Source organism: Mercenaria mercenaria, chromosome 2 (genome assembly GCF_021730395.1).
Source record: "Mercenaria mercenaria strain notata chromosome 2, MADL_Memer_1, whole genome shotgun sequence".
Lineage (NCBI taxonomy): Eukaryota > Metazoa > Mollusca > Bivalvia > Venerida > Veneridae > Mercenaria > Mercenaria mercenaria.
In genome coordinates this window covers 58,846,342-58,860,631 of record NC_069362.1, presented here as the reverse complement: position 1 = coordinate 58,860,631, position 14,290 = coordinate 58,846,342, and the positions used below count along the sequence as shown (strand labels likewise).

At 35.9% G+C, this 14,290-nt stretch overlaps 1 long non-coding RNA gene across 1 annotated transcript in view; it reads right to left on the bottom strand.

The window, feature by feature from the left end:
• The window catches only part of LOC123562774 (uncharacterized), a 62,083-nt gene that overhangs the window by 21,551 nt on the left and 26,242 nt on the right, over positions 1–14,290 (bottom strand). Inside the window, exon 4 of the long non-coding RNA XR_008369831.1 lies at positions 66–247. This is a non-coding gene — a long non-coding RNA (uncharacterized LOC123562774). The remainder of the gene's footprint in view (positions 1–65; positions 248–14,290) is intronic.

Below are 14,290 nucleotides of genomic sequence, written 5' to 3'. Positions count from 1 at the left end.
ATGACAATACCTTGTAGATTTTTTGAAAAATCAGACAAGCTAATAACTAGTGATATCATTTATACCTGAAATTTTCTGAACTTATAGCACCCTTCTGAATAGTCTCGTTTAGCCTCTTCCCAGCTGTCTGCCTGAGCCAAAGTTGTGAACGTGCTGACAAATTCATGCCTCCTTCAGGCCATTTGTTCTATCTCCTAGTCAGGAATGTTAACCTGTCTGATCTGATCCGTTGTAGTTCTCTAAATAACTGAAATTTGGAAGATTTTAATTTTTATATTCAACTGGAAAACATTTACAAAGTAGACTTAAAGTGTTACACGGTTATGAGTCAAAGTCCCTATTTGGACTTCACAATTATTTTGTCAAAGTGTCCAACATTAGAGTTGCCTGCTGGGAAAGAAAATCACAAAAAAAGTGAACTATTTGGGGGGTGTCATGAAGGATGTAGGTAATTATATGGTTAGAAAAATGCTACTTTATAACACTGTTCACAACTTTTACATTTTGAGCCATAAAGGGAGGTAACAAGAGGACCATGATGGCCCTATATCGCTCACCTGTTATCATTGCACTTGAGGACAAGAAGGTCCTCAGAAAAAATATCTAAGTCCAAAGGACAGGAACAACAAAGGGAAGAAATTTAACCAAAAAGAAAAAAAAATTCTTACAAGGTACAGATATGTCAAAATACACCTAAAAATTGTAGGTACCATCCATGTTGTACCACAGAAAAGTGGTCTCGGTTTTTCCCTACGGCCAATAATAAAAAAGTTACTAAAAATAAGCTATTTATAGTAAATTAAAAGGGAAGTAATTAAAAAAAAAATTATTGTAAGTGAACAAAAGAAGGATCTGCCAAATAAATCTGTTGACATAAATGAAATTTCAGATCAGTATCTTCATTAGTTACGGAGATATACCCATTTTAATTTGAAATAAAGGGAGGTAATTTGACATAAAATCAGTCCATAGTTATCCTGATTGGCTCAGTCCAACTAATGACAATAATGAAATTTCAAGTAAGTCCCTATAAGTACTTACTGATATAAATCCATTTTGATTACAATCAGGGGAGGTAATCAGATATAAAATAACTCTGGAACCTACGATTGGATCTGATTTGTCATGGAATCCAAGATTTATTGTTGTTGAAGATATTTTGGAAGTTTGTATCAAATAAAACCATAAATGAAGTATCTATATGGCTGCAAAAGCCAAAATAGGCAATTCTGGACCTTTAAGGGGCCATAACTCTGGAACCCATGATGGAATCTGGCCAGTTCAAGAAATGAACCAAGACCTTGTGGTAATACAAGTTGTGTGCAAGTTTGGTTAAAATCAAATCATAAATGAAGCTGCTATTGTGCAGACAAGGTCAAAATAGCTAATTTTGGCCCTTTCAGGAGCCATAACTCTGGAACCCATTAAGGGATCTGGCCGGTTTAAAAAAGGAACCGAGATCTTATGGTGACACAAGTTTTGTGCAAGTTTGATTAAATTCAAATCATAAATGAAGCTGCTATTGTGCAGACAAGGTCAAAATAGCTAATTCTGGCCATTTCAGGGGCCATAACTCTGGAACCCATAACGGAATTTCGCCAGTTGAAGAAAGGAACCAAGATCTTATGGTGATACAAGTTGTGTGCAAGTTTGGTAAAAATCAAATTATAAATAAAGCTGCTATTGTGAAGACAAGGTCAAAATAGCTAATTTTGCCCTTTCAGGGGCCATAACTCTGGAACCCAAAATGGGATCTGGCCAGTTCAAGAAAGGAACCAAGATCTTATGGTGATACAAGTTGTGTGCAAGTTTTGTTAAAATAAAATCATAAATGAAACCACTATCATGCAGACAAGAAATTGTTGACGCTCACACGGACGGACGCACAGACGATGGGTGATCACAAAAGCTCACCTTGTCACTATGTGACAGGTGAGCTAATAAAATGCAATAGATTCAATAAAACTGTCCATTATGCTCATCAATATTCAAGTCTTTGACAAACATTAGAGAAAACAATTATCAGAAATAGCATTTAACAAGACATTTAAACATATTTTAAGTTCACAACGGAAAATGTGGCACAAACATTTTACACAAAGGCATTATGTCATAACACTTCCGTTCACAGATGAGATGCGCACCATGCCCAGCATATACCTCAGTGCGCTAGTGATTTCGACCTGAACGGACGTGTTCTCAGTTCAGTGTCACCTAGCATATATTGCCTTAGCATATATTCATAAATCAATGTCATGTTTTTCGAAACTGCTTTGATTTATAACACTTAGTATAATATTATATTAAACTTATAAAATCAACGTGATATTTAGCCGTTGATAAATACAGTCTTTGCGATATAGTAGAGTTTCTTTTTTATTTGTTAAGCTTTATTCTTGGTTTTTCCCTCTACTGTTTTCAGGAACTAACTAAATTTAGAACTTACGTAGTTCACAAAATATAGTTCTTTTTGCGGTAATATTATTCCGCTTTCGACTGTTTTCTGTGACATATGCACAGGTATGTGAAAAATATGGCCGCAGCCATGATTAAGCATGCTGCAGAGAACAATATAAGACCTGTCACAGGTTCTAGGCCGAAGAAATCGTCAACGAGTGCAGGTAATGTTAAAGCGGATGACCAGATTGCTCGCAGTTCCCAATTGAATTCTCGTGGCTCGGCCCGAATGTAGCACAGAACTTTAATAAAGAGGTGTTAGCCATTTTACGGGAAATGAACCAAAACATAAACAAAACTAATGAAAAAGTTGAAAGTCTGACCAAACGTGTTGATGATCTGTACGACTATGAGTATGATACACAGTACGATGTTGATGATGAAAACTATGATTTTGGGTCAGGTCAGAACGATGATGAATAATCTATTGCCAGTTTAAATGATCAACGGTCGAACCAAGATTCTTTGAATGATGATACACAAAACTCTGTGTTCGGTAAGTTTAGTAAGATTTGACATCGAAGCCTGTTGATGAGCAGCTTGCGCAGCTTGTAAATGATGCTTTTCGTGAGGGTATGACTGATGATCATTACGAAAATGTTGTTAAAGACATTCATAGGCCAGAAAACTTTGCAAGTTTGAAAGAAACTAAGGTGAACCCAGGTGTATGGAGTGTGTTAAGACAACATACACAAATGGAGGATTCGAAACTTCGGGGCATTCAGAACTGTTTTGTGAAAGCAGCTTGTAATATCGCCAAAGTGCTGGATGTTTATGCAGAAACCTTTGATCAAGAGAACTTAGAACTGGCTATGAATTCGATAGCTCTATAAGGTCAAGCTAATAAATGGTTGAATTGTCGTAAAAAGGAGTATCACAAGAAAGATATGGATCCAAAGCTCCGTATCTTTGTTCGGCTTCTACTTCATATAAATACATGTTGTATGGGGATACAATTGTGAAGGATATCAAAGACATTCAAGAGATGAACAAGATAAGTAGAAATGTAGCATTTAACAGATCACAGTTCAATGGCAGGCGTGTGTTCAGAGGTGGAGCACGTTTCTTGAGAGGTGCAAGAAGACCACCATACAGAAGAGGCAGTGTGTTTGCTCGTAGTAATCTGTACACACAAAGCCGTCCAAAAAATGGCCAGAAGACCGAGGTCAACAGGAAGTAGTTGATCTCCCAGCACCAGTAAGTTTTCAAGCAGGTAGGCTACGCTTTTTTTAACAAAATTGGCGAAAATTGATTTCAGATGACAGTGTGTTGAATATTGCATTACACTGCAAAATTGATTTTGATAAAGAAATTCCAAAACAAAATATATATCCTTTTCAAAAATTTGATTGCCATGAAGAAACAAGAGTGCCAGAATGTCACAATATACGCCCGTCACAGCAAATTTCTTCACTCTAGCACCTGTATTTGCAAATGGAATTTTAATTTTGTGATTGTTTAGTAATCATTGTAATACTTTTGTTTTTCTAAGTCCACAAAAAAACTCCTTACCAGGTAGAGATACCTTAAAATACACCTAAAATTGGAAAGTAACATCTATGTTTACCACAGAAAAGTGGACTCTTTTTTCCCTATGGTAGATTATAAAAAAGTTACAGTATAAGCTATTTATAGCAACAATTAAGGGAAGTTAATCTTAAAAAAAAATAATAAAAAAAAAAAAAAAAAATTGTAAGTCCATACAAAAATCTTTACCAGGTAGAGATTGGTCAAAATACACCTCAAAATTGGATGTAGCATGCATGTTGTACTACAGAAAAGTGGTCTTGATTTTTCCCTACGACTAGTAATGAAAAAGTTACAATATAAGCTATTTATAGTAACAACAAAGGGAAGTAATTCTAAAGAAGGGAACTGCCCATGACACTTTGTCTCATGATGGTGTATAATTGTGCCAAGTTACATCAAAATCCCTCCATGCATGAAGAAGAAATGCTTCGGACAAAGTCATCCTTGTATCTGACCTTTGGCCTCTAAGTGTGACCTTGACCTTAGACCTAGGGACCTGGTTCTTGCACTTGACACTCCGTCTCGTGGTGGTGAACATTTGTGCCAAGTTATATCAAAATCCCTCTATGCATGAAGAAAAAATGCTCCGGACAAGGTTTTCATTCTTGTATCCTTTGACCTCTAAGTGTGACCTTGACCTTAGACCTAGGGACCTGGTTCTTGCACACTTGACACTCCGCCTCATGGTGGTGAACATTTGTGCTAAGTTATATCAAAATCCCTCCATGCATGAAGAAGATATGCTCCGGACAAAGTTTTCTTTCTTGTATCCTTTGACCTCCAAGTGTGACCTTGACCTTAGACCTACGGACCTGGTTCTTGCGCATGACACTCCGTCTCATGATGATGAATAAATGTGCCAACTTTCATCATAATCCCTCTATGCATGAAGCAGACATGCTCCGGACAAAGTCATTCTTGAATTTGACCTTTGACCTCTAAGTGTGACCTTGACCATAAACCTAGGGACTTGGTTCTTGCGCAAGACACTCCGTCTCATGATGGTGAACAACTGTGCCATATTTCATCAAAATCCCTCCATGCATGTAGAAGATATGGTCCGGACAAAGTCTGTGGACGCCGCCCACCGCCCATCCGCCCGCCAGGGGCATTCCCATAATACGTCCCGTTTTTCAAACGGGCGTATAAAAATTATAGAACAAGAGGTCCAAAAACTTTTAGATTCTGGAGTCATTCAACAGGCACAGTTTGAAGAAGATCAATTTATTTCACCAATTTTTGTTAGACCTAAAAAAGATGGTGAATACCGTTTGATTTTAAATTTAAAAGAAACAAGCAAATTCGATGAATTGGAATCCCCCGCCGAAAGGGTCAGAGTTGAGGAACGGCAAAAAAATATATCCTGCAAAAAGTTAAGAATGTAACCAAGAAGCAAATAATTTCATTAATCAAATCAAATTAAAAGAAAATGAATGGTTTGGGGGGGGGGGGGGGGGGGGGGGGGTGAGGATACAACAGTTTACATGTTGATTATAAATATTGGTAGAAAACGAAAAATAAAAAAAAAAAAAAAAAAAAAAAAAAAAAAAAGAGGGGGGGGGGGGGGGGGGGGGGGGGGGGGGGGGGGTGACCAATGTAAGGTGGTGACCAGGTGTAGGTACACAACATCACATGTTTATAATAAATGTGCATGGAAAAGAATGGAAGAAGTTTAATGAAATTCTTCCAATTGGTTGGTTTGTTATGTACAGATCTGTGGATTTTTAAACAATTAAAGGGCAATAACTAAATGGAAAATTGACCAATCGAAAAAAAACTTGAAGGGCATCGTCGCAGTATCTTGGTTCATGTCTGTTTCAAGTTTGATGAAATTCTACCTGCTAGTTACTGAGAAATGGCTGCAGACGGACATTTTTCATTAAATCAAGGGCAATAACTCTGAGGGAAATTGACCTATCAAATAAAAAAAACTTGACGGGCATCAGGGCAGTATCTTGGTTCATGTCTATTTCAAATCTGATGAAATTCTACCTGTTAGTTACTGAGAAATGGCTGCAGACAGACATTTTTTATTAAATCAAGGGCAATAACTCTGAGGGAAATTGACCAATCAGAAAAAAAACTTGACGGGCATCATCGCAGTATGTTGGTTCATGTTTATTTCAAGTTTCATGAAATTCTACCAAGTAGTTACTGAGAAATGGCTGCGGACGGACGGACGGACGGACGGACTGACTGACGGACGGACAACGCCATTTCAATACCCCCCTCCCGATTTCATCGGCGGGGGATAATAAACAAATCTGTCGAATATCACCATTTCAAAATGGACACTTTTGAAACTGCACTAAAGTTGGTTAAACCAAATTGTTTCATGGCATCAATTTATATACGTCATGCGTACTATTCAGTCAATATTGATAAGCCTCACAGACGTTATCTAAGGTTTATTTGGAACGGCAAAATTCTAGAATACACTTGTTTACCTAACGGCCTAGCACTAGCACCCAGGAAGTTCACAAGTTGATGAAACCCATTTATGCAAAATTACGACAAATGGGACATTCAAATTCCGAGTACATTGACGATTCATTGCTTCTTGCTGATACAAAAAATAGAGTGTAAACATAATGTTCAAGACACTATCTATGTAATGTCTGATTTAGGTTTCATTATTCATGAGAAAAAATCAGTTTTTGAACCAGTTCAGAACATTATTTTCCTGGGAAACCATATAGATTCTGTTAGAATGGTTGTTTATCTTACTGAAGAAAGAAAATTAGTACTACTGTTTGAATGCAAGAAACTTAAAAACAAAAACATAGTGACAATTAGAGAAGTCGCAAGGGCAGTTGGTCTTATGGTAGCATCATTTTCAGCAAGTAGAATATGGACCGCTTTTTTATAGAGAAATGGAAAAAGAAAAGGCAAAATGCCTAGCTAGATGTGGTAATTTTGATGAAAAAATGGAAATTACTGACGCCATGCGTCAGGAATTAAGTTGACGGATAGAAAATTTGCCAACAGCTTCAAGAAAAATATCACACGGTCCCCCAAATAAAGTGATTATTATAGATGCAAGTGGTACAGGCTGGGGTGCAACCTGTAATAATATGAAAATAGGTAGTAGATGGACATATGATGAGGCCTTATATCATGTAAATTTCTTGGGGCTGCTGGCAATTTTCCATGCATTAAAATCATTTTATAAACAAGACTCAAACATTCATGTGCAGGTAAGAACAGACAATACTTGTGCAATGTCTTATGTAAATAGTCTTGGTGGCATTAAGTCAGAATTATGCAATGCATTGGCCAAAAAACTGTGGCTTTGGGCTATTGATAACAATATATGGATTTCTGCAGTACATTTTCTTGGCTCTGAGAATGATGCTGACTATGAGTCAAGACATTAAAATGATAATGTTGAATGGATGATAGACAGGTACATAGCTGAGAAAATTCTTAATATCCGGGATAAACCAGAAATTGACATGTTTGCATCTAGGCTAAATACTCAGCTGAATAGGTTTGTGTCCTGGAAACCAGATCCAGAGGCAGAGTTTATTGATGCTTTTGCTATGAACTGGTCAGATTTATATTTTTATGCATTTCCACCTTTCAGCCTGATTCCCAGACTTATGGGGAGTGCCTCCTTATAGCACCCATCTGGTTGACACAAACATGGTTCCCTACAGTGATGGAACATCTGATACAGGATCCTTACATTCTTCCAGTGCACGACACATTGTTAACATTACCAGGAACACAGAAAATCCATCAGCTGCACAAGAATCTAACGTTACTGGTTTGTCGTTTGTCAGGGAGACTTTGCAAGGTAAAAACATATCAGAAAGAGCTGCAAACATCATTATGTGTTCATGGCAACATGGAACCCAGAAACAGTACACATGTATCTTAAGAAATGGTTTAACTATTGCAGTGAAAGGAAAATCAGTAAATTTCAGACAAATGTAAATATAGCTTTAGATTTTTTAGCATGCTTTTGAACAAGGTATGAGTTACAGTGCTTTAAATTCAGCAAGGTCTTCATTATCGGCAGTAGGTATTGTGATAGATGGATGCTCTGTGGGGGCACATCCTTTACTTTTAAGAATGATGAAGGGAATTTTTAATCTGAGACCTCCTCAATCGAGATATAGCGAAACATGGGATGTTTCATTAGTACTGAATTATTTGAGAAGTTTGCCAGCTCATGAAGAGCTTTGTTTGAAAATGTTAACATTGAAACTTGTTATGCTTATTGCTTTGGTTTTAGCATCTAGATGCCAGAGTTTACATTTATTGTCTATTGATAAGCTGAGGGAAGAACTTTTTCCGATTATTTTATGTACAAATGGCATTCATTTTCAAAGGGGGACAACTTTTCCGATTATTTTAAGTAATCGTCGAGAAAAAGTTGTTTCCCTTTGAAAATGAATGCCATTTGTAAAGAAATAAAGATAAACAATTGATGAAAACCTTGTTATGTGAAATTTCACCACTCGCACACTATTGCAAATGCTTCAAAACAAACATGTGTAACAGTTCTTTGAAAATGGTGAGTTTTTAAAGGCGTTTGACTGTCCGGAAGTGGGGTCCCTATAGGCAGTCATGTTCTGGAATTCAATGTTTATATCAGTACACTGACACTTGTTTCGTAAAGTAATATACATGTTTTACATGCTGTTTAATTTTCATGTCAAACAAATCTTTCTTTCTATGATTTGGTGTTGTTTGATTTTTGTTTCTCAAGGCCTACTTCGTAACCTTAAGAAGTACAACTAATTTCTTTAGTAGTTATATTAAGCCATATAAAGCAGTAACAAGTGCCACAATTGGCCGTTGGATAAAAACTGTTATGTATAAAGCTGGCATAAAATGTGATTTCAAAGCACACAGCACCAGGTCAGCTTCAGTTTCAAAAGCCAAAAACTCCTCTGTTCCATTCAGGATATATTAAAGACTGCGGGTTGGTCCAGTGTAAGGACATTTTGAGCTTTTTATGATAAGAAAGTGGTTGAGAAAGACTATGGTAGTGCTGTGCTCAATTTGTGAAAAGTGACAATGCAAATTCTGGATTTACAGTATAACGCTTGTTAATGATATAACAGTTGTGTGAGATATTGGATGTATTGTATGAATAATCATACTTGCTAAAGTATGTATATAATAAGGGTTTAAAGTATTAATAAATGTCTGTTAAACATAAACAGTTATTGTTACATATTCCAAGGTGGGTGACTTCAGGTCGAATATCATTTTTTATACAGAAACTTAGGCTTTGAAGTCTCATCTGTGAACGGAAGTGTTATGACGTAAAAGAATCCCCCCCAAATAAACGAAACTTACCATAAGTTGATGTTTGGTGGGGATTCTTTGTAGTCATATAACAGTGAAGTGACCAGATGCTCACCCGAGGAAGCACAATGTTAACCCTCCCTTATTTCATAAAAAATTTCGAATTTATCAATCTATATGTATAATAATTTTGTTGGCATATCCAAGGTGTCTTGGATCTTTAGTTTTCGTTCCTGTATAAAAATATGGGCTTTAAATGCTGAGGTATATGCTGGGCGTGGCACCCATCTCATCTGATCACTTCAGTGTTATATGACTACAAAGAATCCCAACCAAACATCAACTTACGGTAAGTTTCGTTTATTTGGGGGGATTCTAATCTAGTATAATACTTAGTAATAAATCCTCCTAAAACAAACAGTATAACGTCCACTCTAGCATGGCCCTATATATTTCCCTATTAAACAATGAATACTTCAAAGTTTTGGCCTACGTTATAGTCCCCTAATGATGATAAACGAGAAAAGGCAGACCTAAACAAAAATTTTAACAAATGCCAATGCCAACAATCACGTGACGTCAATACCTTGTAGATTTTCTTCGAAAATTCAGACAAGCTAATAACTAGTGATATAATCTATACCTCAAATTTTCTCAACTTAGAGCACCCTTCTGAGTAGTCTTGTTTAGCCTCTTCCCAGCTGTCCGCCTGAGCCGAAGTTGTGAACGTGCTGACAAATTCATGCCTGCTTCAGGCCATTTGTTCCTTCTGCTCTGGTCAGGTATGTTATCCTGTCTGATCTGATCCCTTGTAGTTCTCTAAATAACTGAAATTTGGAAGGTTAAAATTTTTATATTCAACTGGAAAACATTTGTCTTCCTATTAAGTGTTACATGGTTACAAGTCAAAGTCCCTATTTGTACTTCACAATTATTTTGCCTGAAGTGTCAAACATTAGAGTTGCCTGCTGTGAAAAAAAAATTACAAAAAAGTAAACTATTTGGTGGGTGTCATAAAGGATTTAGATAATCTGCATTTTAAACACAGTATACGATGACATCACACATCCGATATGAAATTTGAACATCAGTATGGAAAAATATTGATGTTTCAGGTTCCACTGTAACTCAACAGCTATTTATAATTGAGTATGTAATAAGAAGCAATTATTTCACTGGTCTGTCATATTTTCTATTTAATGCATTGCAGATCATTCACCTATTCACGGTGGTTAACCTACTCGGATTTTTTTTTTTATCAAATCAGCATCCCCCGATTATTTCTGATCAGGCGAAGGACATTTTTTAATTTTATATGAATAATTGTTTATTGCAATGAATGTATCTTGTATACTCCATGTAAATGTCTGACGGAATGTCACAGTGGTATGTCTATAGGGATACAGTGTCGTATTCAAGACACAATGAGGTATTTCTGTGTACAGGAAAAAACAAACTCGCATTGTACTGGAAAAATATACACAAAAGTTGTCCAACCTGTAAAAAAAAATGGTTTTTAATGAACCCTGCATACTTTTGAGATGGATATTATGAAAATAATGAACAGCAAATTTGTATTGAAAATAATGTATTGCTATTAAAACTGTTTAGTTAGCCAAAGTTTACCACAAAAAAATAAATACTAAAATTTCTGTGGCGAAAGACTGTTTACGACTGTGAAACGAGACTACTTATGATTCCAGTCTTGTCAGATGTAGTGAATTTTGATGATTTGTTTGTTTGTTTGTTTTGGGTTTAATGCCGTTTTTCAACAGTATTTCAGTTATGTACGGCGGGCAGTTAACCTAACCAGTGTTCCTGGATTCTGTACCAGTACAAACCTGTTCTCAGTAAGTAACTGCCAACTTCCCCACATGAATTATCAGAGGTGGAGGACGAATGATTTCAGACACAATGAGAAGAGTCATAAAATCGATTATAGTCATTATTATATATATTTAAGTACTTTTAAAAATACTTTATGCACATTTTAAATATAGTTGCTTATAGAATTGTCAGCATGCGAATGATATTGTCATGGGTCCCGAGGTTGACAGTATTTCTCTCCAAATGTTGACAGTGTTACTATCCAACCAAAAGCAATGACATATTTAATTTATGATACCTAAAATAGACAGGTTCAAACAATTCTCAGACTTGTTTTTATAGCTTTTTCCTCGACTATTCTGAACGATAGAGTTCCGCTTATGGAGGTGCTGGGGTGTGAGATGGTGTTGCACATTTCATTACCTCTCATAAACAGACAAACCGAGTCTGCTATTTTGTTTTTGATTGGTTCTGTTCTATTTGTTTATGTATCTGTTTTGGGGAGCTCTGTGCTTCCAAGAAATCTACCACTACCTTTAATTTTTCTAAAGAATTTTCTTGAAGATTTTATTAACTATCACAATACCAGTCTCTGAGTGCTGTGTTGCAGCTGTTAATTTTTTCAGCTTACTTGTGTTGTTATATTAACTTAAGTTCATTCAATGTTTATATATACATTGATTCTCTGCTAAACATGCAAATTAGTGAAAGTTTGTCCCACCTGTGTAAATACTAATACAACTGTAACAAAGTATGTTGAACTATTTATATATGCCAAACTATCGTAAAGTGAGTAGAATCAGATTGAAATATATAACGTACTTGACACATCTGAGCATATTACATATTCCTAATGTGCTTTTAAATTATATGTTGCGATTTTGCCTTGTCCTCACTTGGATGTATACATTTGTGTTGTTGTAACGTCACTTTATCCTTATATACTTAATTTTCTTACCGATTAATTTTAACAAGAAACGCAGCAATGCCACGAAACCTGGTTTTCAACACTTTTCATAAAAATAAAAATGTATACTGAATCACAGTGCACCACTTTAAAGCACAACCCTAACCCTAAACCCTAACCCTAACCCTATTTTTTAGTAACAATGACCTTGACCTTGATCCCAGAAACCCCAAAATCAATCCCAAGCTACAACTTTATATAAGTTTTCTATACACCAAGTTTCATCATGATAGCTCATTCCTAAGTTAAGTTATTGACCGGAAACCCTTTTTCTATTTTAAGTAACAGTGACCTTGACCTTGACCCCAGAAACCCCAAAATCAATCCCAGCCTTTGTCTTGATATAAGCTACATACATACCAAGTTTTATTCAAATATCTTTACCGAAACAAAAGTTATTGACCGGAAACACCAGTTTGACGCCGCCGCCCATCCGCCCGCACGACCAACGACATACCCCAATCTAATAACTCAGGTTTTCGTTGAAAACCTGGTTAAAAACTCAATGGAAAGGCACTATCCCTGGATAAAAAGGTGTTTTTATTGCATAAAGTGTGGCTATTAAATATCTGTCCCTCGAACACCAAACTGATATATTACCAAACTGCGGGGAAGACAAAAAAACAACATATGAACCTAATGTGTTTTCACAATATGTTTTAAAATCCATAAGTAGTTATATTTCATCATGCAATTATTAATATTTATACCATGTTATTGCAAAGGCAATGATATTATTTCATTGGCGACATATTAATATGAGTATGTCTTTAAATCTAAATAGATATGTTACCACTATTTCAAAAAAATATCATTTACCATTACACACTCATTTAAAAATTAATACACATTAAACATTCATATGTTTTCTATGTGACTGAAAGTTGTTTTTTTTCATGACAATAATAACAGATTTATTTTTGTTTCTGCACAATAGATACATACATTATTGACAGATACATTATCGATTTGATTTAATCGAGTTTTTAGGTTTTTTTCATGTGACTCAACGACCTTGTATGATTATTGTTCTGTCACAAGATGACAGGGATGCCACATGTTGTTTTTAAATTCATTTTAATAATTATTTTACTTAAAACTTGGAGATATAACTTGATATGAATCTGGATAACATGGTAACTGTCTTGTTTTCTACGTGTTTGTAAAAAAAAAGAAACAAGAGGGCCATTAAGGCCCTGTATTGCTCACCTGATCTATTGACCTAAAGATCATAAAGATAGTTTCATAAAGATATGGTCAAAAGTGTTAACTGACCTTTCCTTTGATTTGACCTGGTGACCTAGGTTTTGACCCCACATGACCCAGATTTTAATTTGATATAAAGATCATCAAGATTAACATTCTGACTAAGTATTATGAAGATACAGTCATAAATGTGGCCTCTAAAGTGTTCACAAGGTTTTCATTTGATTTGACCCCATGACCTAGTTTTTGATCCCACCTGACCCAGATTTGAACCTGACCTATAGATCATCAAGATTAACATTCTGACCAAGTTTCATTAAGATATGGTCATAAATGTGGCCTCTACAGTGATAACAAGCTTTTCCTTTGATTTGACCAGGTGACCTAGTTTTTGAACCCAGATGACTCAATATCAAACTTATCTAAGATTTTATTGAGAGTAACATTCTGAACAAGTTTCATAAAGATTGGGCCAAAATTTTGACCTCTAAAGTGTTCACAAACTTTTCCTTTAATTTTATCTGGTGACCTAGTTTTTAACCCTAGATGACCCAATATCAAACTTGTCCAAGATTTTATTGAGGATAACATTCTGACCAAGTTTCATTAAGATTGGGTCAAAATTGTGACCTCTAGAGTGTTAACAAGCTTTTCCTTTGATCTGACCCGGTGACCTAGTTTTTGACCCCAGATGACCCGATATCAAACTCATTCAAGATTTTATTGAGGGTAACATTCTGTCCAGGTTTCATTAAGATTTGGCCAAAATTGTGACCTTTAGTGTGTTAGCAAGCTTTTCCTTTGATTTGACCTGGTGACCTAGTGTTTGACCCCAGATAACCCAATATTGAACTCGTCCAAGATTATTGAGTGCAACACTCTGACCAAGTTTCATTAAGATTAGGCCAAAATTGTGACCTCTAAAGTGTTAACAGTCAATTGCTGACAACGGACGACGAACAACGGACACTGGGCGATCACGAAAGCTCACCATAAAGTGGGTTTTTTTTGCCCTATAATATTATGTTATGCATATATTTT